This window comes from Oryctolagus cuniculus, chromosome 14, assembly GCF_051225735.1.
Source record: "Oryctolagus cuniculus isolate XC-2025 breed Fujian yellow rabbit chromosome 14, ASM5122573v1, whole genome shotgun sequence".
NCBI lineage: Eukaryota > Metazoa > Chordata > Mammalia > Lagomorpha > Leporidae > Oryctolagus > Oryctolagus cuniculus.
The window spans coordinates 57,249,621-57,274,402 of NC_142880.1; the positions used below are offsets into that span (position 1 = coordinate 57,249,621).

General features: G+C 38.4%; 1 long non-coding RNA gene and 1 other non-coding gene across 16 annotated transcripts in view; one reads left to right on the forward strand and one right to left on the reverse strand.

Annotated features, from left to right (window-relative positions):
• The window catches only part of LOC149122331 (uncharacterized), a 375,722-nt gene that overhangs the window by 233,029 nt on the left and 117,911 nt on the right, over nucleotides 1–24,782 (reverse strand). The window contains exons 3-4 of one of the 15 annotated variants that reach the window (XR_016220698.1): nucleotides 20,563–20,696; nucleotides 19,016–19,185 (exon numbers count right to left, since the gene is read on the reverse strand). The exons of 13 other annotated variants lie outside the window; for them this stretch is intronic. This is a non-coding gene — a long non-coding RNA (uncharacterized LOC149122331). Of the gene's footprint in view, nucleotides 1–8,027; nucleotides 8,829–19,015; nucleotides 19,186–20,562; nucleotides 20,697–24,782 lie in introns of those variants that run through there. One more of the 15 variants, XR_016220700.1, reaches the window with a different exon arrangement.
• Nucleotides 8,609–8,823, forward strand: LOC127492903 (small nucleolar RNA U3). The gene has a single exon (XR_007922723.1). It is a non-coding gene; the product is annotated as a small nucleolar RNA U3 (small nucleolar RNA).

The window sequence follows — 24,782 nt, forward strand, 5'->3', positions numbered from 1 at the left end:
GTTTAAAAATGTTAAAAGAATGGATGATCTGGGCCAGCACTGTGGCACAGCAGGTTAAAGCCCTGGCTTGTTGTGCCGGCATCCCATATGGGCACCGGTTCTAATCCTGGATGCTCTCTGCTGTGGCCTGAGAAGGCAGTGGAACATGGCCCAAGTCCTTGGGCCCTTGCACCCATGTGGGAGACCCAGAAGAAGCTCCTGGTTCTTGGCTTTGGATCAGTTCAGCTCCAGCCGTTGCAGCCATCTGGGGAGTGAACCAGCGGAGGGAAGACCTGTCTCTCTGTCTCTACCTCTCTCTGTAACTCTTTCAAATAAATAAAATAAATCTTAAAAAAAAGAATGGATGATCTTAATCACTTATAGCCCATATCTCTGTATTTACATTTTAGTAGGTGCATTTGACTTTCTCCCTTTGTTACTAAGTAAGTGATCTCATGTCATTTTGAAGCATCTGGGCAGCCCTAAATATGGCTGTTTGTCCACAATACTTCAGTCTACGTTGGATGTCCTTTGCCCCTAAAACAGGGACCCTGTGCAGTGTCTTTGACGCAGATATTAGATACTATCAACTCCCACTCTCCCATAGTGTTCTAGCTTGCCTCCTTTAGCTTAACATTTCCTTGCCCTACTTTTACTAAATTTACTCAGTGAATTGAAGAGGTAGTATAGCCAGCCCTACAGTGTTCCTGAACACATAACTCATGGGGTCATTTATCACCATTACAGATAACATGTTAATATCCAATTTTGCCTGAAAGGCTGTTTTTTCCAGGAACACCATGCCCCAAGCAAGAAGTAAAGATCACCTGACTGAGGCCCACAAAATTCCTAAAAGAACATGATGTCGTGATATCAATGGCAGTCCATCAGCACTACAGACCAACTAGGGGCTTGCACATAAGATGAACATATGCTACTCAACTCCAACTTCAACCTATAAAAGCCTTTGCCCCTCACCATTTGAGGAGCCTATGAATTGAGCAGTAGCTGCCCATCTACTTGCTCTGCACTTTGCAAAAAATACCTACATTCATCCGCCACCCTGATGTCAGTGATTGGCTTGCTGTTCCTGGAGCAAGCTGACCCAGTTTGGTGGGGGGAGGGTCCTGTAGCAATTTTGGAGTAACCAGTTTAGGGAGTGCTCTACTATACCCCTCACTGCTCCACACACAATAGGCATCTAATAAATGTTCATTAAATTAATGGCAGCCAAAAGAACCTAATGTGTAGCTCACGCTGTTTCACAAAGGTATGGGCACCAAGAAACTCACTTATAATTCTACATTTTTTTTTATTTGAAAAGAGACAGATAAAGTACCCATCTACTGGTTTATACCCCAAATGCCTGCAATGGCCAAGACTGGGCAAGTCCAATGATGGGGACCAAGAACTCAATACACATCTTCTACATGGGTGGCAGGGTCCCAAACACTTGAGCCACCACCTGCTGTCTTACAGAGTCTGTGGTGGAAAGAAGCTGGAATTGGAGCTCAAACAAGGGACTGATTCAAGGCGTTCCAGTATGGAAAGAAGTGACATTATTGACATCTTAAATGCTGAGCCAAACAGCCATCCATTTACTATTTTTAATGTCAAATTTACCACTCCCAAATAATGACAACAGATAGTGCTATTTATATAGTTCTTGGGCAGTGAAATTAATTCAGTTTTCCATTGATTTAGTTTACAGACTAGACACAACAAATTATAGTAATACAATTTCTCCAGTAATTTCTTCCCTATGTCAATTTTTTATTTCTCCTTGAATCAATGCACATTTTATATACTCAGTTACTACAAAAAGTTCATGGAAGACAGAATTAAAATGTTTGTTTTGGGGGCCTGCACTGTGGCATAGCAGGTAAAGCTGCTACCTGCAGTGCCAGCATTCCATATGACTCTGTGTCAGGTCCTGCTATCCACTTCCAATCCAGCTCTCTACTATGGCCTAGGAAAGCAGTATAAGATGGCCCATGTCCTTGGGCCCCTGCACACATGTAGGAGACCCAGAAGAAGCTCCTGGCTCCTTGCTTCAGATCAGTGCAGCTCCGGCCATTACAGCCAATTGGGGAGTGAACCAGGGGATGGAAGACCTCTCTCTCTCTCTCTCTCTCTCTCTCTCTCTCTCTCTGCCTTTCCTTCTCTCTCTATGTAACTCTTTCAAATAAATAAATAAATCTCTAAAAAAAAAAACTTAGCATATGTTCTGATACATTCTAGATGTTATGTGAAAGAAAGGGTTTCTGAAGTTCATGTTGTGGACCAGGAGTTGAAAAACTATCAGTATTCTTTCATCAAAAACAAAACTCTGTATCTCTAAAGCACAAGCTACAGCTCATCAATGAATCTTGGCTATAATTTACATGTTGTAAGTGAATCCCTTGCATCCATGAGTACTATAGATTCTTCCCCATGAGCATCTTTCTCTTCTTCCTATGCCACAGGTAGTATGATAGATGGTCTGTCTGGACCACCTGAAACCCTCCAGAAGGTCTTTGCACAGCCACCCCACCTACCATCCCATCTGCTCTCCACTCTGCAGTCAGAGAGGACAGTTACTACTCTGCTTAGAGGAGTCCACAACCTCTAAGGGTTGCCAGGGTCTGGTCACCTGTGTCTCCCCACCTCTGTCTCAGGACACTCTGCTTATATCCTGAACTCTCACCCTCCGGGCCCTCTCAGTTTCATCCTATCACAGGTGATTTTTGGATGCTGCTCCCTTTACCTGGAGCTTCCATTGCATCTTCCATCTCCCTCTGCCTCAACCAGCTCCTCTTCTTCAGCTTTAGACTGCACTGTGAATGTCTCAGGAAAAGCTCTGGCTCCAGAGGACACCGTTCCCTAGTGCATCTCTTTATACTATTTACATCACTGCAATTTTGCCACTGTGTGATTGGTATCCATCTCCCCCGCTACTGGCAGGATGGGGAACTTCATAGAGCTTGTCTTTAGATTCAAAATACTTAATACAATTTTGAGCATGTAGGATACACTGAACGTATATATGTGAATTGTCTGAAAGTGAATGAATAAACAGTAGTTATTGTGTTGTTTGACCTCTGTATCACTTAAGCATTTTTATTTTTAAAATTTTTGTTTATTTATTTTCAATTTGTTTGAGAGAGAGAGAGAGAGAGAGAGAAATCTTCCACAGACTGGATCACTCCCCAAATGCTGGAAACAACTGGGGCTGCACTAGGCCGAAGAGTCCAGAACCCAGCTGAGTTTCCCACGTGGGTGACAGGGACTCAAGTAGTACTTGAGCCATCCTTTGCTGCCTTCCAGGGTTCACAACAGCAGAGAGCTGCATGGTGAGCGGAAGTGGAACAGGAAATTAGGCACTCTGATGTGGGATGTGAGCATCTCAAGTGGTGTCTGCATTGCTGGGACAAAGGCCTGCCCCTCCCTCAAGCACTTGGGCATTTGGCAATTCAGGAAAACTAAGTAACATGTATTAAGCAGACATTGTGTCTGTTACTAATTCAATGAATCATTGGGACACTTTTTCAACATGCCAGTCATAAAATTGTATTTTTTCTTATTAGAAATTTATCTATACAAATGACACAATCTCTGATATCAGGTAACAAACAGAGTGGACAAAAATTAACACAGCATATAAGTACATGTACTTTGTTAGAAATGAGCAGAAGGGTCAGTAAAAATTTACATTAAAGGTCCCCGACTTCATTTCTGTTAAGGAAGAGTTTCCTGGGAGAAATAACTTTTTAGCTGAACTTTGAAGGATAAGTGGAAGCTATCAATTGAATATATATTAATAATGATGGCAATTTTGTTATTATATTGAATTACTTAAGTAGCATTGTTTTCCTTTTAACTCATCTTCCCCCTCCCCCGCCACCTGTTAGGCTGGACTATTTTTCAGAATGAAGAATATTTCTATGTATCTAACATATCGTTAAACATATGTTTATGCATGATTAGATAAGCATCATGATTTCTCTCACTAATGTTAGGTCACTGAAGCTTTGCAGTGTCAGAAAAGGAGACAGAAAAGGGCACTTGGACGATTTCCACAATGTGCAGTGATTTATTGAGTTTGCTTAGCTCAAGTGGTCTCCCATAACCCTAATATTTGGAAAGACTTTATGTGGCTCTTACTTGTGGGTATTCATGGATATATTGCTTATTAGGAAATGCTCAGACTGAATGAATTACAATTTTTTATATGTTCCTTTCTTTTTTTCGTCTTGCCTGAAAGCTTTACAAGTATTTCTGCTATCATTCTTATAACTCTTGAATATAGATAAATGAACTTTCTTTGGTCCTAAAATCTGGGACTTTTCATAGGATACAAATAAGGGGCCAGAATGTTTGAAATAATGATTAATTGATTTTTGTCTTCAGGAACGATGTGTATTTAGCAAACTAAATTGGTAATCAGGCTTACAACCCCGTCCTTCCTTTTCTTCTTCCTTTCTTTCATCTGCCACTCTCTCACCCTCAAAATAACAAACATTTAGAAAACTACAAGTGGATTATTTTAATTAAAGAGGGAGCAATTTTTAATTACTGAAAATTAAAGAACCACCAGGTATCTTTATTCCTAGGGCCATCCTCTGAACCAATGTATGGATGTTTAATTGATCTTGATGGAGTGCAAGATAAAATCTTCCCAAGATCATTGCTGGCTATGGAAGAAAGAACGACTTTATTAAGTGTATTCTTGTATTACTTCATTGCATTTACTCTCTGAGAATATTGCTCCACTGAAATTTATTGTTAAAGATGTTATGTTTATTATTTTTTGTTTTGCTTCTGACTGGTCGCATCTCCAGTTGTTTTCACACTTCTGTGTTTCCCTTTCAGATATATTATTTTCTATTAAGTTGTTTTTCTCCACCTACCTAAGTGAGTTTTGAGGAGCTAAACACTATCTATTCACTTAATCTCTCTTCAGAGTTCATATTACCAAGACCCTATATTATTTTTAGAACTACTTCTCTGTACTTTTCCACACTTTTTTGTTTGGATAACATCCAAGCTGTTTTAATATCCCAAATGCAGTTTTCTCATGTTTGGTAGAGTAGCAGTATAACCTCTCATTATGGAGTATTTCTGTTTAATCATGTTGGGGTAGTGCTGACCTTTATTTTTCTTCTTTTTTTCTTTAAGAACACTACTTAGCTTCAGAAGCACTTATGCCAAGTGCCCAATTAAAATGAAAAAATACATATTATAAAAGAGAAACACACACACGCAGCTGCTTACTCATTGTGGTGTCTCTTATCTGGTAGTTTTAACCATTTCAAATCTCAGCAAAAGCTGCAAAGTAGGAAAGGCTTCTGAGTTGGACTGGTTGTTCAAGCGATACATCCTAGAAAAGTCTGTGAGCAGGGAGTTAGGTGGCTACGCTCTGAACCAGACTCTCAGGATTTCATTTAGGGCCCTTCCACGTATTTATGAGTAAGTTGAGTTTTCTAACATCTCCATCCATCATACTGGAAACAGCCAAGTAGGAAAAGAGAGTGGAAACAAAGAGCATATACATATAAATAATGAACGCATTGCAAAATTTACTGCATCTTGTGATGGTTCTGATTATGAAAGATAAAAGCATTTTGTTGACATTTTTGCATATATTTTATTAATGGTATAAATGGGTTTTGGTTAAGAAGAATGTTTTTAGTGCAGACTTCAGGAGTTCTTTTTGAAAAATAGGAATATTGGAAGGCAGAAATGTGAGCCATGTAGATAGTTCTTTTTATTAAGAATACTTTATAATCAGAAAATATGATACATTACCACATCTCAAAGACTCTGAAGATTGAGTTATTAATTATACATAAAGTGCACTGAGTACTTATCAGCTCATTATCTTTCCTAATTCAGACCCAGAATTACATTTAACAAGCATTTTTAGCCAATTCTCCCCTCGGAGATTTGAGAGAGTGGTGGCAATTGAACTACTGACCTATGGGAATTATATTTATTTGTTTTAAAAAAGATACATTACAACTAATATAAACATTAACAGAGTCATTCCATTTTAGGCATAATATGATAATGAAAAATGAGAATGTTTTAGTACAATCTTTGAGTAACTTTGGTCCACATTTTGAGGAGTTTGCACTCAGGAAGTATTCTAAGACTAGCCATTGAGGTGTTACAGGTGCTACAAGGTGATACAAGGGAGTCGTGATTGCTGGAAAAGGGAGGGTCGGAAGGTCCTCCTCCCAGGTGCACTGGTGGTGGTGAATATACTCTGAGCATCACCGATCTGTTGTCTATTTCACATATTGTTGACTCTGCCAGCCAGCAGTGTGCCAGACTCTTTATGATGTAAACCCCATGTCATTTGAAATAACAAATAAACTTTCTCACTGACAAGCTTTTAAATGCTCTCACTAGTACTAAATTTCGATAAATGACACCCTGTGACAGTACACTACTGACCAGGCCTCTCAATGCCAGCTCTTCCAAAGGCACATTATTCTATGTACTGCCACCATCTCTGCTTCTCCATGGCCCCAGGAGGCCCTTTCAAGCACCACACTGGTACTTTAATAGCTGCATAAGCCTCTAAGATTTTTGATGGTTTAGTGAAGTCAGCCTTCACAGGAGCATGTGAAAAAAAGTTTGGCTAGCACAGATGTGCAGCTTAAGTGTCCATCTTTTAAAATGTAAATATTTTTATTTGCAATTATTAATTCTATTTTGAGCCCAGTGATACTAGTTGTTAATTTAGAAATTTAGAAAAGAGAAAACTAAACCAAATAGAGTAAGATATTTTGTTGCTTTTCTTTGATATTGTTTTCTTCTACAGTAAACATGGCCATAAAATGCCATATTCATTTTGCATGGAGATTCTTCTAACCTTCTGCTCCCCCTCCGTAAAAGAAAACAAACGAACATTTAGGCCAAGTATTTCTTCAGCATAATAGCAAATGCAGAAATAGAAGAAAATGTCTTCTCTCTATGAGTTTCTTTGAAATGACATTCAAGAAACAATCTAGTTTTTGCAAGAGTGTTTTTGATCATCCACAGTAGTGGATTAAGATAGATGCCCTCTGAGGTCAGGTGTGTATTTTGACTTGCCAAGTTTTGCACCACCGCAAGCAGATGAACCAGCCAGTCCATCTACAGAGCTGGCAGCACGCTTCTTGCCTGGATGCTGCCCTAGACTCAATTTGGCAGAGGGGAAGCCAAGTGTGGGATTGCTGTCAGCTCCGGGTAATGTGTGGTTGTAGCCAGTGTGTGTCGAGAAATCTGAGTGTGTTTCCTGGAGACACCCCAAAGTTAAAAAGATTTTATGTTCCCCTTATACCATTGAGTTGAGTTCAAAGAAGTTGTCAATGTCTGTTTGATAACAGCAGTGTGTTCTTGTCGGGCATGGCTGCATTTTAATCACTTCATGGATATTAAGGGCTTTAGTTCCAGTTTATTCCTGCCTGTCTCTTCCTTCCAAGATTCCCCTTAATCTGGTTCTCCATAGGAGGGACTTGCCTCTAGGGGACAAGCAGAAGCAAAAGATAACAGGGAAGCCCACTATGCCAGGGTGCATTGGAACATGAAAGGTCAGACCCTACATTGCTCTAAAAATAAATCTATCTCTTCCCACAGGGTCAGTCAAACTGCTATCATTAAAGAAGATCTTCACTTTCATTTTCTTCTTTTCTTTCTCTCTAGAAAAACATGCCAGTATGTCCTAAACTGTGGCTGATTAAATACTAATAGGGTTTGGTTCAAACCTCCCAAGCCCACTTTAAACACCTTTCGAGGGATGACTGATATGATGTCTAGCGTTGTAATAAACACAGTGCCAATTCAGGCCTTTCAAAGTGTGGTTTTATATTAATATCACCATCACTATTATTTTCCTCCCTTTCTTCATTTTGCATAAATTGAAATTCCTTCAAAACTTCAGCACCATGTTATAAAGTATCTGTATACATACACACAAAGGAAAAAAAAAAAAAGCAAATGATTTTCTCCCAGAAGAAAGTGTTGCCGAGAAGCCAGCACTTTTGTTGTGAATCTGAGAGCCATTGTTCCCTCACAGATTCATACCCTAGGCAGGACTGCTGTGGAATAGTGTGCAGAAAACACGGCAAGTGTCCACCTACTGTGCCTCGGGAAGAAGTAGGACCATCGATGTCCATCAGACAGGAACATGCACGGGTCTCAGCATCCACTGCTTTCCTACACAACTGGAGTCGCAAAGCAAACTGCGTGCACTTTAACCCTTCTGTCTGCCCACTGTCGGGGAAGAATAGAAAAAATCCCAAGTCTGCGTCTTCCTCCTGCTACACTGTGTTAGCTGACTGACAAGACCATTTCCCAGTGTCACCAGAAAATATGTCTGCTCTACTCTTCTGCATGATAAATACACACATGCACATCAGTTTATATATTAGAAACACATGTAAACATATTCGTGGGTGATCTATTATCTACCTTTAAAAAAATACCCTCTAGGGAGATGTTGACTAAAAGTGGTTCCAGAAAGAACCGCCTTCAGTGTCAAAGGCATCCAGTAGCTTTAATCTGGCAAAACTTCTGTTGAAGTTTAGTGTGTGTGTGGGATGGGGAGGAAGGGAGGTGCTCTGGAGGCTCGAGTGCATGTTTATATTCAAAACAATGTAGAAAGACTATACTTTCAGGGATCATTTCTATAGTTCGCAACTAGAGAAGTTTCTCTGAACATGTAGAGCACCGGAAACCACGAGGAGGAGGCACATCGCCGTCTCCTGAGCGTGAAGCCAGCTCTTGGTGCTGCCTCCCTGCGGCTGCCATTTGCCATTGATGATCGTTCTCACCTTCCCCGGGGGAGCGAGAGGGGGAGGACGCAGTCTGAGTGGTTCCCGCTTAAAAACAAAACAAAGCAAAACAAAACAATGTAGAAAGGATGCTTTCAATAGTGTTTGTTTGTTTGTTTGTTTGTTTGCCTTCAGAGAGATCCCACAGATTTGACTTCAGATGACAGCAAAAGTGGGGGAAATTTCTACCAGATTCAAATCTGGACATGTGCTTCCCAGGGTTTAGAGTCCATTTTTGACATATTGGAGGCACTGTTTGGGCTGGAGCCACCCCTACTTGGGTGTTTTTTGCTTTTGCTTTTGATTTTTTAGGCCTGGTAAGTTTCTTTGTAAGTCAGAAATAAAAACAGGGATACTTACCATTTATTTTGAGATTATAATAAAGCAATTTTATTAAAAATTATACTCTTTAGAAGGTAATACTCCAAGGTTGTTAGTTATTAATCTCTGTTTATGCTCTTGAAATTCGTTTTTTTAATAAATGTTACATTTTAGGAGATTAAAATGCTAGCAAAAAGCATTTGTGAGAATTCTTTGGAAAATATGTGCCTGATGTAGAATCATTCTTGTCTATCAAATTTATGTCAGTCATTATGAATAATTAATTATAAAATGAAAAACTTGAAAACTTGGAGAAATAACAAACCTTTCCTTAATATATGGTCAATCAATAAAAGAATAAGTACACATATACACATGTATGTACAGACACACACACACACACACACACACATATATATATAACTTTATATTAGATAACTTATGACTATACTGACTTCCTAAATTTCTTCGGAACTAAAATGGCAAACTCAAATGACTTGTGATTTATAACTGTTTTTTATTCATTTGAATAAATACTCATATGGAGTTTTAGATGTTTAATACTAAATAAATCTTTACCCTTGTCCTTTGAGTCATTCAGCTATATTTTAACTTTTGCTTCATGATCCTGAAGTTGACTAAATTTGAAGGGACTAAGCAGAATCAGAATCATTACTCCATGAATCATTCTGAAGTTTTAAACATCCTTGTCCCCAGAGCTAGGCTGGTTCACTGGTTACGGAGAGCTTTTGATGTTGCCTTGACTTTAATGAACTATATTTATAATAAACTATAAATAGAAGCAGTCATTACTTATTGGAGTTATTATTCCTACAGATCCTAGCTCTTCCCAAAAGCTCTTTTGCAACCCAAACCAAGTGCCCTTTAAAGGAATTGGAGGTCAAATATCTTTTAGCAATAGTTGGCTCATCACTGTCCTTCCCATACAAGAAATACACAAACATAATATTACCTTACTTACAGATTAATAATGTTGCTCAAAATTGATTCAGAGTGATTCCTGAAAGCTATGATATTTTAGTTTGGATTCCAAGGTAATTTTACACACAATAAGCAAAAAAGCAGAAAGCAATTTTTTTTTCTTAGCAAAATAAATGAATACTTTCAAAGAATTTAACTCAAACCAAGTTTGTCCCATAGAGGTGAATTGTAATTTAATTTTATTCTATTAAATTCTGTTCTAATATTTGCTTAGTCAGCTATCTATTGGGCATTTTTCCCCCAGGAATGTGCTAATCTGCTAACAACCAGAGAAAAATCAGTTCCAATCTTTGTTAGGCTAGGTCTGAGGACTTGCAAAATGCTCTCAAGAATCATAAAGTTGTTTGTTTTTCCCTCCTGCTCACCATGCTTAAAATCGGCTCCCAGTTCACTGTATAAATAGAGAACTCTTCCTGTTACTACATGCTAGTGCTGCTCTAAATTTTCCTAGTGCTAAATATTTATTTTGGTGATTTAATGTGTTATGCTAGTCTGCAGGATGAGAAATAAAAAGTAATAACCAAGGAGAGAAATTGCAGATTTCAAAGATGGAAAGAAAAATTTAGACAGTCTTCCTTCCCTAGAGACTGAATACAACAGTATTTGCTTTTCATTATTTGCTTTTCAGGAATGTGCCTGATTCTGTTAACTGACAAAGACTCCACTGTCACAAAGCCTTTCTAAAAGTTAATTATATTTTTTGAAAAAAATCATTACTATTTTGCTCAATACTCTTGAAATTATTTCCCTTATCTGACTGTGTAGTTTCAGAGATGTTTTTGATTTCTGATTTACCTTATCAGTTAAAATATTTTTTTCAAATCTGCATCTTATCTGGTTAATCTTATTTATTCTGAAAAGAATAGACTAAATCCACTTAACTGTCCACTTTATTAAATCTTTGTTATAATTTATGTTCCTCTAATAGAATCAGGACAGAAGGAAATTAAATTGCCAAAAAATATGGAGGAGCCTGCAGCTTTCATAGTCTGTTTTACAAAGTTTGAAATCATTTCATGTTTAATGGGGGAAAAGTAACATTGTAAAACTTCATGAAAATGAAAGCCAAAATGACATTTCCTTCTGTTCACTTCAAAAGCAGCATAATGGTAAATCACTGGATACTCTGGTTAGAGATTTTGATTTCTTTCTAACTTTAGAGAATAACTTCCACAGTCATGCAAAAGTTTTAAGCAGAAGGCTTTTTGATTATGATTTTGAAATCAACTGCAGTAAGGCAGGGACTAGACTACTTTATTTCCCAGTATTTGCTCCCTGGATAGAAATAAAGTTTTATTGATTATCAATATGATAACTCAATGCATACAATTAATTTGCATCATTCAAACACAAAAGCAATACTCTATTTTATTCTGTAATTAGCCAACAGATTTACCTCTTCTTTCCATTTCATTTTTCATGGTGATCCTACTTAGAACAATATACAAAGATACCTTAAAATAGTTTTGGATAATAGAAGTAAAAGACATATTTATTTTGGTGGAAAGAAATTTTGAAATCCATGCCTATGAGAGATATTGAAAAAGTTATTGGAAAAATGTGTATTATGAAAAAACTGTGCATGAGTTCCCATTTTTTTGCACCAAAATAAACATTTTTAAGATTTATGTATTTATTTATTTGAAAGGCAGAGCTACAGAGAGGCAGAGGCAGAGAGAAAGAGAGACAGGGATAGAGAAAGAGAGATCTTTCATCCATTGGTTCACTCTCCAGATGGCTATAACTGCCAGAACTGAGCCGATCTGAAGCCAGGAGCTTCTTCCAGGTATCTCACATGGGTGGAGGGGCCCAAGGACTTGGGCCATCCTCTGCTGCTTTCCCAGGCCATAGCAGAGAGCTGGATCAGATGTGGAGCATCTGGGACTCAAACCAGTGACCATATGGGTTGCCAGCACTGCAGGCGGCGGCTTTACCAGCTATGCCACAGCTCCAGCCTCCATATGCTAAGTTTTTATTTCACATATATGTACACCCACACCCAGTGATGGGCAGCCCACTTCTAATAGACTATTTTCTTTTTCTCTGATACATACAGTTTCCAGATGCCTGCAACAGCTGGGCCTGGGCTGGCTGAAGCCAGGAGCCAGGAATTCAATCCAGATCTCCCAAATGGATGGAAGAACACAAATACCTGAGCTATTACCATTGTCTCCCAGGGTCTGCATCAAGCTGCAGTCAGAGTCAGGAATCAAACTCAGGTACTCCGATATGGGTCACAGGCATCTTAACTGCTAGGTTAAATACCTATTCCTAACGAATGTTATTTATTATAAGCCAAATACATTGTATTTAGTCAGGTCAATTAACATATCAAAATAATCAAGGATCTTTGGCAGATAAACACTAGATCAGTTAAACAAAGAAAAACTGGTGGTGTTTTTTCCCCCTTATATGCTAAGGATGCCTTTTTGTGAATACCTGAAGTCAAAGTCATTGTAGGATTATAGCATCTCACAGCCACATGACAATGAAGAGAAGAAGCCCTTGGGTCACTCATGCCATTGCTGAGTCCTCCCTAAAGCCACAGAACAAGGCATTACTTGTTATATCATTTTTCTTTGTTTACAGCAGTTGTTAAATTCCACCAAAGTACACTTCTGAGGTTCAAGTGCAAGGAAAACATGATTCACAATATTCAGATAAAAAGAAAAAAACTCATCAGAAACAGTTCGGGATGTGTGATACATCCAAAATTCTGCATGAGAAATTTTGTGTGTGCATAATTAAATATTTTATTTGATTAGCATATTTTATGGAAATCTAGGATTGAGAGAGAACCCCACATGTAATAAACCCTTTTGAAAGTTTCTAGATATTTTTGCCAATAATTTAAAGGAAAGGCCCTAAGGAAATAGGCGTTTCATGAAACTTCTCTTGACTGCCTTGAAATACTTACTTTGTTTAGACTCCCATGCTGTGTGTATATCTATTGTTCATCTGTTCTTTCACTAAAAACAATGCAAAATCTTTGAAAGATTGTGCATTTTGTTTTGTTTTGTTTTCACTAGTGGTATCAGAAATCCTATCAGATCCATTGAATTTTTTAAGAAAGGAATTATTACTACATCAGAATGCAGGGGATCTGGATTCTGTATCTGACTGGCCATTAAACAGATCTTTGCCTTAAGGACACCATTTAGTTTCTCTGAAGTAAAGTTTCTTTATTTGAAATGTAAAGGACTGGTTAACAGCAGAATTATACATCCTCAAAATTCCCAACAAAGGCAATGAAGTAACAATTCCACTCCTCTTATAAAGAATGTGGAGCACAAAGCTGTGTTTAACTTCATTCTCACACCTAGCACCCATCCCCTTCCAATCCATACTCCATGTGTCACTCCTAATCCCTACCTGTGGGGCAAAAAGTGAAAATCACTGGATGTGATCACCTTTAATGCACCTTCCAGTTTTTAACAATAAGTGAAGATAGGATCAAGGAGGATGGATATTCTCAACTGGACTCATTGCAAGATTCCTCCAAAAGTAGGATAACTAATAACTTGATTGTGGTATGTGGAGACCTTGTGATTGTTAGACCATTACCTTTTCCTGCCTCTGCATTCTAGGAGAGCAAACATATCATTTACTTTATAGACTCCAAGATAAACAATCACAACCTATCTGAATTTAGAAATGTTCTAATTCGTGTACAAAGTTAGGATAATAGATTTTCTGAGCCCCAAGAAAAATGGACTGAAACATTAAAATTCCATTCCAAATTAGATACTCAAGTAGACTTACTCTGCAAAGCCAAACAGCATACCTTTGAGGTAGAATACGAAAGGTAGAAAGTAATTTAATTTTGTTTAATACTTTGCAGAGAGGTACAATCATTATTTTTCTTTCCAAGGCTAAACTTTAGTCTGAATGTTATTGAAAATTATGATTCTGCTCAAATAGAGTGACAAAACTTGAATGTCAGAGGCCCTGGTGATTTCCACATAGAACATTGCCCCTGAAGCGCAAAATACTGCGCAATTGTAATTACTCTAGTTAATCCTCACTTCAGCAAACTTAGTAGTCACTGTTCCATTTACTGGGAAGCAATCACCACAGGAACCTTCCAGAGAGGGCCAAACGCCTCCTACACATACAGTATTCAGCGTTCTGGCTATACCATACATAAAAGAAGATAAACACATGAGATGAATGGCATGAATAACTTCAAAAAATTCATTCTATATATAAGGCATGTGCAACACTGTGCTACCAAAGATGGATACTTATTCCAGAAAGTTTGTTTTTTTTTTTTTTTTTTTTTTTTTTTTTTTTGGTCTGTTGAAGTGTTATCAGCAGGCAGAGAAACAGAACAACTCTGAAACTATTATCTGGTTACCTGGATTTTGCATCCTTCCTTGAGCAACTTACATGACCTTTACTGTGGTTTTAAGGCTCAGTTACCCGTTCATTAGGTTGACAAACTTGTCACAAGCCTCCAGGACTATGTCAGCTATGTCAGAAACACTTAGAGGAGAGACAGTACATGCCAGGGCTCAACTGAGTCCTGTCAACCATTGCCAAAATGACAAGAAACCCTTCTGGGGACAAAGAGCTGCAGAGAAATCCAAGACCTCCCACTCAGATTCTGTTGACTCACCTGCCTGGTTACCCTTGTGCAGTTCAGAGCAATTCTTTCTCTGCTACTAGAGGGCCTGGCAGTTCTGAATGTATTTTATGATGCATCTGAAGAATCCAAAATTCTTCCAAACATTTTGGCAGTCAAGATAAAAGCTGATCAACCATAGTTTTTGATGTAGAAGCCAAACACTTAAGCTCATATGTTGATACTGGCAGTTAAAAATGGATGCATGCATATTTATGAAAATCGGGAAACAGAAAACAATCCAAGTAAATAAAGCTGAAAAATATCCAGTCATACGAATTAAGTTATTTGTGCCTCTACTAGGAACAATAGAATTCTAGTATCTAAAATGATAGCCATATTAAGTATGTTCTCTCATCAAAAAATTTACAATCATATAACCTGAAGATTTCTAGCTAGACACTTTTAAGTGACTCCTGTAAATGTTTCTGACATAATTGACATAGTCCTGGAGTTAGAAATAGTTTTTTTAAGATTTATTTATTTATTTGAAAGTCAGAGTTACCCAGAGAGAGGAGATGCAGAGAGCAGAGAGAGAGAGAGAGAGAGAGAGAGAGGTCTTCTATCCTTTGGTTCATTCCCCAATTGGCCGCAACGACCGAAGCTGCACCAATCTGAAGCCAGGAGCCAGGAGTTTCCTGAGGTCTCCCATGAGGGTACAGGGGCCCAAGGACTTGTGCCATCTTCTACTGCTTTCCCAGGCCATAGGAGAGAGCTGGATCAGAAGTTGAGGAGCCGGGTCTGGAACCAGTGCCCACATGGGATGCGGGCGCCTCAGGCCAGGGCCTTAACCCGCTGCACCACAGCACCGTCCCCAGAAATATTTTCATATAATTCTAAATATTTTTAAATTAGAATACTTACATCCCATGAAGGAAAGGGAGGAACAAAGTAACTCAGAACAAAAAGTTGGAGGCTAGAAGCACATGCCTTGAAGTCTATTTCTTATATTCTTCCTGGAACTGCCAGGGTAGAAGTCTGGAAATGGCACTTCCCAGACTCCCTTGTCTGCTGTGTTCCCATAAGATTTGCCTGTGGAGGTGCTCATGTGAGAGCAGAAGAAGGCAAGAAGACAACAGAAGCATTATTGATTGTGTGGGCTCCTTGGATCCTACTCAAAACAACCATAGCAGTGAGGGCAGGTTCATTAGGCTCCAGTTAATACCACTTCATCCCTTTTCCTTCTCTACTCTGTCCTCCACAGAGTAGGGTGGGCATTTGGCACATCAGCTAACACTCTGCTAGGATCACTCCCATTCCATATTGGAGTGCCTGGGTCCAAGTCCCAGCTCTGCTTCTGATCTCAGTGTCCTGCTGAAACACATCACTGGAGACAGTGTTGATGGGCCAGGTCATTGAGCTCCAGCCACCCACACTGGATACCAGACTGAGTTCCAGTGACCTGACTTCAGTTTGGCCCAGCCATGTCTGTTCTGAAGATCTGAGAAATAAACCAGCAGATGGAGGCGACCTCTACCTCTCTCTGAGTCAGTCAGCCTCTCTTTCAAATACAAATATTTACAATAAAAATCATAAATAAGAACCAATAGAGTGATTCTGTATCCTTGATTCAAAATGGTTGATAAGATCGTCCTGCTTGGCTGGCGCTGCGGCTCACTTGGGTAATCCTCCACCTGCAGCGCCGGCACCCCAGGTTCTAGTCCCAGTTGGGGCACCAGATTCTGTCCCAGTTGCTCCTCTTCCAGTCCAGCTCTCTGCTGTGGCCCAGGAGAGTAGTGGAGGATGGCCCAGGTGCTTGGGCTCTGTACCCATATGGCAGACCAGGAGGAAGCACCTGGCTCCTGCCTTCGGATGGATGCAATGCGTCGACCGTGGCAGCTAGTTGTGGGGTGAACCAACAGAAGGAAGACCTTTCTCTCTCTGTCTCTCTCTCTCTCTCTCTCTCTCACTAACTCTGCCTGTCAAAAAAAAAAAATCCTCCTGCATAACTCATTTGCTACCAAATTAATAAGGGGAGAAAAAAATTACTACCATTCTACCAGTCCCAAAGTAATTTCTCATAAAATTGTCTCATGCTCATTTTATCAAATGCTTAGAGTAAAATTCCCCAAGCACCCTTAGGAGGGTGACTGTATATAGTTTGTTTACAATGATGAAATGACTTTTATTTTTTACACATGGCATATATATGTGATTGTTATTAGTATCATCTCACATAGCAAACTCAAATATATAAAAAAATTGCCTTTGGTGATCAAAAAAGATGTCAGTGAACATAGAATATCATACATGAATTTTAAGGATAAGCTAAAAATCAATTTGTAGAATTACAATATATTTGGAAAATAATGCAACCTCAGCAACTTGTTGGAATGCTTCTTTCAAAGATGAGTGGATCAAATCATCCCTAAAGCTGAAAGACAGAGCTGAAAATAAATGGGTCCAAAGAGCAAATATAATCAGAAACAAGACATAAAAACATCAAGAATTTGAGTTTCTGTGGTTTTATGTCACGTCTGAAAAAAGTTTCACCACAAAGTTCTTCTAGTTTAATTACTTTCTTCAGCCACTACTTTTCCTAAGTCAACCATGTAGCAGTTAGCATTAGAGAAAATTATAAAAATATTTTAAAAAGTGGCAAGAAACTTGGATGTGTATAATTCTTAGACACGTAAAATATCTCAACATAGGGCTAAAAGAACCAGAGAAGAGCTAATAGCCATGACATAATTTGGTTAAAGTTATGCCTCCACTTCAGCCTTAGTGCTGTTTGTCAGCACTACTGTTGCCAATCATAAATAAGTTCAGTACTATGTTCTCTTCATTTGGTGCTCATGAGAGCATGTAAAGATATGCATAACTCTCAGTGCAATTGTTCTCAGTCCCCTCGCCTTGCACTGGGTGTCTAACACTGCATGAATCAAGGAAAACAACCTGATAACCATCAGAGGGCCGTGCAACATGGGACAGACAAGAGGATAACAGGAATCCTCACTAGAGAAGTTCCCACCCAGCAAGGAGCACAAAAATCAAAATTACTTCTAGAATCAGGGTTTCAATTCGGCGGGGTTGACCACATCTCATTCCCAAATCTTGGGCATCAGATCACTGTCCAGCTAAACTGCACTCACTAGCTTTGACTTTTATTTTAAAGACAGAGAGACAGAGACAGAAAGACAGACAAACAGAGCTCCCATATGTAGTTCACTCCTCAAATGTTTGCAATGGCTGGGACTGAGCCGAGCCAAAGCAAGGATACAGGATCTCAATCTATGCTACCATATGGGTGGCAGCTACCCAGTTACTTAAGTCATGACTGTAAGCCTCTGAGGTCTGCATTGTTAAGAAGCTGAAGTCCAGATCCAGAGCAAGGAATCGAACCCAGGCACTCCAATACTGGGCACAGGCACCTAAACTACTATGTTAAACACCTGCACCTGCACTCATTGCTTTAACACATAAAAAGCCTCACAAGAAATATGGCTCCAACACACATTACAGTAAAACAGAACACAGTGTTCCCAAAGCTTTTCATGGTTTCATTATGCTCTCCTCATGAGGGAAAAAAAGTGTTCATCATAGCATTATTTAAAATTGTGAAAAAACTAGAAAAATGTATGTAAATAAGAATGAAATACATTATATTATAGAAAACTTTATGCAGCTCTTAAATACTGTGCTTCTAAAAGTTTCCAAGGGAGAATCAACGGATGATAGCCAAAGTGTTTAGCCTCCTGCCACCCACATGGGAGACCCTGAAGAAGTCCTTGGCTCTTGGCTTCAGTCTGTCCCAGTGCTGGTGGTTGTGGTCATCTGGGGAGTGAACCAGTGGGTAGAAGATTCTCATATTCATATATTCTCCCTCTCTTCCTCCCCTAAAACTCTCTTAAATAAATAAATAAAAAATCTTTTAAAAGAATAAAAATTTTTCCAGGGGCAGGCATTAAGCCTAGCAGTTAAGACACTGGTTAGGACACCTACATCCCATATTGGAGTATCTAAGTTCAATACCTGGCTCCAGCTCCTGACTCCACTTTCCTCCTAATGGGGATTATAAGAGGCAGCAGTGAAGGCTCAACTAATTGAGTTCGTATTGTTGACACGGGAGACCTAAATTGAGTTCCCCATTCCTGGCTTCACCTGGTCCCAGCAATTATGAATATTCAGAGAATGAATTAGAGAATGAGAGCTCTGTCTCTGTCTCTGCTCTGGCTCTTAAAAAACAAACAGGAAAAAAGAAGAAAAGAAAAAACCAATCCCAGCAAACTTTAGATTAGAAATAGCTCTCAGAGGAGGGAAGGTCTTGTAGGTAGTGAAACAGGAATTAAGGTCAAAGTAATGACGTTTGTAGCAGATGTAGCTGAGATACAAAGGTCACATCCGAAAGCATAGGGGGAAATTACACCTTGGCAGAGTCCAGCGAAGACCAAAGAGCTCCTGCACCTCACACACCACCTCCAACACCCAGAGCTGCGGAAAATCTCCCAAGTCCAACTGCTGCCAAAGAAGAGGAATGAATAAAATTGTTGAAGAGGGAGTAAACACTGACCTGGGAGACTACTTACCCTAAGTGACTAAGTTTAAAATTGAATGGGACTTGAAAAACCGAAATGATAATATAGAAATCATGGGTCACCCTAAAATAAAACTTCTGCAACCCAGAATAAATGAAAGCTCATGAATTGAATAGGACTTTAAAGAAATAAATGCATTGCATTTTTGTACAACTTAGAGTTTTACTCTGTAAAATTAATAACTATTATTATGTGTATATATAACTATTACATGTGTGTATATATCTATTTGCATATGTAAAATTAAACACAAGACAATGGATTTAGAGATCTAAATTTATATTAATTATATTATTTTAATTATGAAAATACTTGAATGGATTGGATTGTTGCTATCCTCAACTAAGCATTGTCCAGTCATGACATTTTTAAATTTTATGGTAATTAGCTGATTAATATTCTTTACTTCCCTGAATAAAGGCTGGGATTCTGCATGTTACTGCATGAATAAATTAATCTATGCAATATGCATAATTTTCTCCAAATATTTATTTTCCATATTTTGAATATCCTTCATATGCATGAATTTCAAAAACTGTTGCACAAAAATAAGCATATCTTTTCATTTTACTTTCTCAATAACTTTTTGAAGTATCCTTATATATATGCACTTATATAGTGCAGTAACAACTAAATGGCAAGTTGGTGTTACCCGGGATGTGGTCTGACTCAGTTTTTCACTGTGTTTACTGTTGGGTTTGCTTTCGCACAAACAGCTCTTCAGTGAATTCTCTCTTACTTTTGCCCCTAATTTTTGACTACCTCTGGTACATATCCTTTTCCTTCTGCCAGTCTTCATTCTTAGGAGCTCCCTCAGTACAGTGACTGGTAATGTGCATGTGTCAACCATGTGATAATGTGTAAATTATATTCTTCTTCTAGAATAAAAAAAATTCACATTTAATACTGATTTCATGTTTAACTATTCACTGATTATTAATGACAAAATAATGGAATGTGTTTACTCAACATATCACATGCTTGTACAACTCCATTCCTATTTATTGGACTTCTTATTTTTCTGTCTGTGTTTTATATAAATGAAGCTTGTAACATTGATGAAACACAAAAGTCTTAAAAATGGATAATATACTTAAACAAGCCAACTCTTAATAACTTAAGGCATTAAAGGGATATGACATGAGCCATCACTGTGGCGTAGCAGGTAAGGCTGATGCCTGCAGTGCCAGCATCCCATATGGGCGCCAGTTCGAGTCTCGGCTGTTCTACTTCCCATCCAGCTCTCTGCTATACCCTGGGAAAGCAGTAGAAGATGGCCCAAGTGCCTGGGCCCCTGTACCTGCATGGGACACCTGGAAGAAGCTCCTGGCTCCTGGCTTCGGATAGGCATGGCTCCAGCCCCTGCTGAGGCCAACTTAGGAGTGAACTGGATAGAAGTCCTCTCTTCGCCTCTCCTTCTCTCTGTAACTCTGACTTTCAAATAAATAAATAAATCTTTTAAAAAATCAATCCACATACATAAAGTGTCCAGACCAGACATTGGAGAAAGGGTAATTTCTTCAAGAAATGGTGCTGGCAAAACTAGATGTATATTTGTAGAAGAATGAAATTAGATCTCTACTTCTTATCATGTACGAAACTAAACTCAACATGAATCAAAGACCTAAATTTAAGACCTGAGACTATGAAGTTGCTGGAATAAAATGTAGGAGAAGCATTTCACATCATGGGTATAGGTGATGATTTCTTGGATAAGACCCCCAAAGCACAGGCAACAAAAGCAAAACTAAACAAAAGGGACTGTATCAAACTTAGAAGCTCCTGCCTATCAAAGGAAACAATAGAATGAAGAGACATTTGTAAGCTACTTATCCAACAAAGAATATCCAGAATACATCAAAACCTCAAAAAACTCACCACCACCAACAACAAAAAATCCAGTTAAGAAATGTGCAAAGGACCTCAACAGACAGTTCTCCAAAGAAGAAATACAAATGGCCAACAAATATATAAAAAACACTCAACATCACTAGCCATCCAGGAAATCCAAACCAAAACCACATGAGATATCACTGCACCCTTGTCAGAATTGCTATTATCCAAAAGAATGCTGGGAAGGACGTGGAGAAAGGGTAACCTTTAATCACTGTTGATGAGAAGGTAAATTGGCATAGCCATTGCAGAAAACAGTATAGAGATTTCTTAAAAAAAAAAAAAAAAAAAAAAAACTAGAAATAGACTTGCCATGTGATCCAGCAATCCCCCTACTGAAAATATACCCAACAAAGACATACCTCCACCATCACATTTATAGAAGCACTGTCCACAATATTCAATATATGGAATCTACCAAGGTATTCATCATCAGATGGATGGATGAATATTATACTCACACAATGGAATATTATTCATCTATAAAAATGAAATTATCATTTGCATTAAATTGGTTGCAACTAGATGACATTATGTTGAGTGGAATAAGCTGTATACAGAATGCCAAATATCACAGATTCTCCCATATATGTGGGAAGTAAAAAAACGAAAAAAGAAATGCCTCTGTACATCAGTTTTACTACAAATATAGTATTTTGTCAAACTTCATTTTAAATCTTTGTCAAGCAAATTGTTAAGAACTAAATATTACTATAGCTTTTTTTAAGATTTATTTATTTGGAAGGCATGGTTGAGAGAGAGAGCGAGAGAGAGAGCTAGCAAGAGAGAGAGAGAGAAAGAGAGAATCTTCCATCTGTTGGGCCCAACAGCAGGAGCTGGGCCTATCAGAAGCCAAGAGCCAGGAGTTCTTCTGGATGTCCTATGTGGGTGCAGGGACCCAAGGACTTGGGCCATCTTCTGCTGCTTTCCCAGGGACATTAGCAGTAAACGGGATCAGAAATGAACAGATGGGTCTCTTACTGGTGCCCGTATTGGATGCCAGCCTTGCAGGCAGTGGCTTTACCTGCTACACCACAATGTAAGCCCCCTACTATAGTTTAAATGACACATGACTATTTTAAAATTTACTTTATATGAGTTAACTTGAACATCTCTTCATTTTATTATAGCTTACAGCCCTTGCCTTTATTCCTACTGAATTATGGTCTTTTTACTTTTCATTTCTTGAACTCTTTAATAAGGCAGCACTAAGTTTTTGACTATAATGTAAATAAAAAAACTGCTATATCAGGTCCAGCACTGTGGCATAGCGGGTAAAGCCACCGCCTGCAGTGTTGGTATCCCATATGGACACCGGTTCGAGTCCCCGCTGCTCCATTTCTGATCCAGCTCTCTGCTATGCCCTGGGAAAACAGTCGAAGATGGTCCAAGTTCTTGGGCCCTTGCACCCATGTGGGATACCTGGAAGAAGCTTCTGGCTTCAGATTGGCTCAGCTTCCTCCCTTTTTGGCTATTGTGGGGGTGAACCAGTGGATAAAAGATCTTTCTGTGTCTCTCCCTCTGTCTATAATTCTGCCTCACAAATAAATAAATAAATCTTAAAAAATGCTTTATCAAGAATAAGAAACACATATATAAAGAAAATGTAGTATATTCACATGCTATATTATTCAGCCACAAAACAGAATGAAGTCCTGTCATTTATGGCAATATGGATGACCCTGATGAACATCACACTAAGTGACGAAAGTCAGGCACAGAAGGACAAATATCACATGTTCTCATTTATATATGAAAGCTAAAAAAGTTGATTTCATGGACAGAGAAAACATAATAGTGGTACCAGTGACTGGGAAAAGTATGGGAAGCCGGAAAATGGAGAGTTGTTAACAGGTACTGGTGTGCAGTTGGATTAGAGGAATGATTTCTAATGTTCTATAGCAATTCAGGGTAACTATGGCTGGCAACAATTAATTGTGCATTTTAAAAGAGCTAGAGGAAAGATTTTTAATGTTCCCAACACAAAAAATGATAAATGCTTGAAGTAATGTAGATACCAATTACCTTGATCTGATAATTACATACTATATACATCCATTGAGAAATAATAGTATACCCAATAAATATGTATAATTATTGTGTGTTAATATTAAAGAAAGAAGTGAGAAAATTGAGTCACAGAGTGGCTAAGAGTCTTGTCCAAAAACTCAGAGCTAACTAGAGGCTTCACACTTTGGCAAACTGAATCCAGCCTGCACCCTTGAACACCCATAAATGTGACCCTATAGTCATGGAAATGTGGTCACACTAATTCTCCCTGCTAGTGTAGTCTATTTTCTTCAATAAGATCCCGGACTTTTATAACGCCTTCTTCATTTCTACAATTTTTCTAAGGGACATAGTTAAATAAATTAGTGAAAGTAGTAATAAAGCTTATACTTCCTTATGTTTCCAGATATCGTAAATCTGTTTTCCTGCAATTTTAACAGTTGGGGAAAAAAAAGTACAGAGAAAGATGAATCCTATCCCCAATATGCTACGTACTCAACTCTGTATATGGCAGTCCAATATCCCCAAGAAAATGTCTTCTTCACTAGACCAGAACTTTGTAAGTCAAGTCTGCGTACATGTCCAACGTGTCTGAGTACAGTACTTCAGGATGAAATGAGATTTTGTAGATTGTGCAGCAGAACACATTTCCTATCATGACTGTAGAAAGACTGTATACTTCTGTCCAAGAGAGTGTGGCTTACATTCCTCACACTGACTTTTTTGACAACAATATCCTGAGAAAAATACTGTAGGTGAGAAAGTCATAGAATTTTCTATGCGTTAATAGATTTTGAAGTTTTCTATTCAAACCATTTCTGCTGTGGGGAATTATTTAGTTTAGCTCTGTCCTGCTCTCTGTGTCACATGCCAGCTAAGATAAACTACAGCCTGTAGAGAAGGCAGCTTTTGCTCTTGGTGGAAGGAGAGCTGTATCTGGAGTCAGAGGCTCAGGAACTGAATCTTAATTCTGCCACGTACTGGCTGTGAGCTGTCACTGGTCTGAAGAATCCTCATCTATTCAAGAAGAAATACAAACATCTCCCTCACAGGGCAGGCAGGTAATAAGGAAACTCAGGTATTGGGTAGGGCAAATTATTATTTATAGCCAATATTGGTTTTAGTAATAAGTAGAAGAAAAGTGGCTAATAGCCAAAAGTTTAAGTACCTAAAACGTAGTAGCTAACTGTTTAAACTAGAAAGCAATAATTATTTATATGCACATAAACTGTATGTTTATGAAATGCAACCAGTTACAAGTGGCTTTCCACTATCTCCATTTTCTCTAAAAGAATTTAAATAATGATCTTTGGCTATTTCCAAATATCTGGACAACTGGTTCACTGATTGCCATTTTTAAAAAGGCTTTCCTTGCATTATTTTGAGACTGTTATATCCAAGAAATATTGTAGTGGAAATTTCATTATAATGAATCCAAATTTTTAGCTAAGAGATTTAAGAGACAAATAAATACTTTCTGAAAATCTTCACTATATTTGGTATATTTGAGCATGACATTCTTAAAACCAAATCATGCATTTCTATAGTGTAAGTCAAGAATTCGGCTTTTATGAACTTACCATAAATCTGACGGAAGAGAAATAAATTGTCATATTT